Source organism: Penaeus monodon, chromosome 15, assembly GCF_015228065.2.
Source record: "Penaeus monodon isolate SGIC_2016 chromosome 15, NSTDA_Pmon_1, whole genome shotgun sequence".
Taxonomy (NCBI): Eukaryota; Metazoa; Arthropoda; class Malacostraca; order Decapoda; family Penaeidae; genus Penaeus; species Penaeus monodon.
The window spans coordinates 3,760,152-3,760,518 of NC_051400.1; the positions used below are offsets into that span (position 1 = coordinate 3,760,152).

The following is a 367-nucleotide window of genomic DNA, read 5'->3' on the forward strand; positions in this document are numbered from 1 at the left end:
CATAAATGAGGGAGGCATACACGTATGGGAGATGTATTTACTTAATAAAAAACTCGAAATTATTTTTATGACTGGGCAAAACAAGTAGTATTGGAATGGAATGGATGAAACCTGTATTTTTCCCAATTCTAACGAGTTAAAGTTTTCACATAAATATTTGGTCAGAAAAAAATATTTTCCAGAAATTACCTTTACGACAAAAGATTTTTCACCGAAGAAATTTCAGAATCGAACTACTTCGGCGAAGCACCTCCTCTCTGGCTGAGTCCCGCAAGGTAAACTGGGAGTGCAGGTTCCCATGCGCTTTTATATAGTCATGTGAAGCTTTGTACTTACATTATAAGATTACCGACTTCCTTGTCCTCCA

At 36.8% G+C, this 367-nt stretch overlaps 1 protein-coding gene across 1 annotated transcript in view; it reads right to left on the bottom strand.

Moving 5' to 3' along the window:
* Positions 1-367, bottom strand: part of LOC119581648 (rhodopsin-like) — a 5,776-nt gene that overhangs the window by 1,743 nt on the left and 3,666 nt on the right. The gene's annotated exons all lie outside the window — the stretch shown is intronic.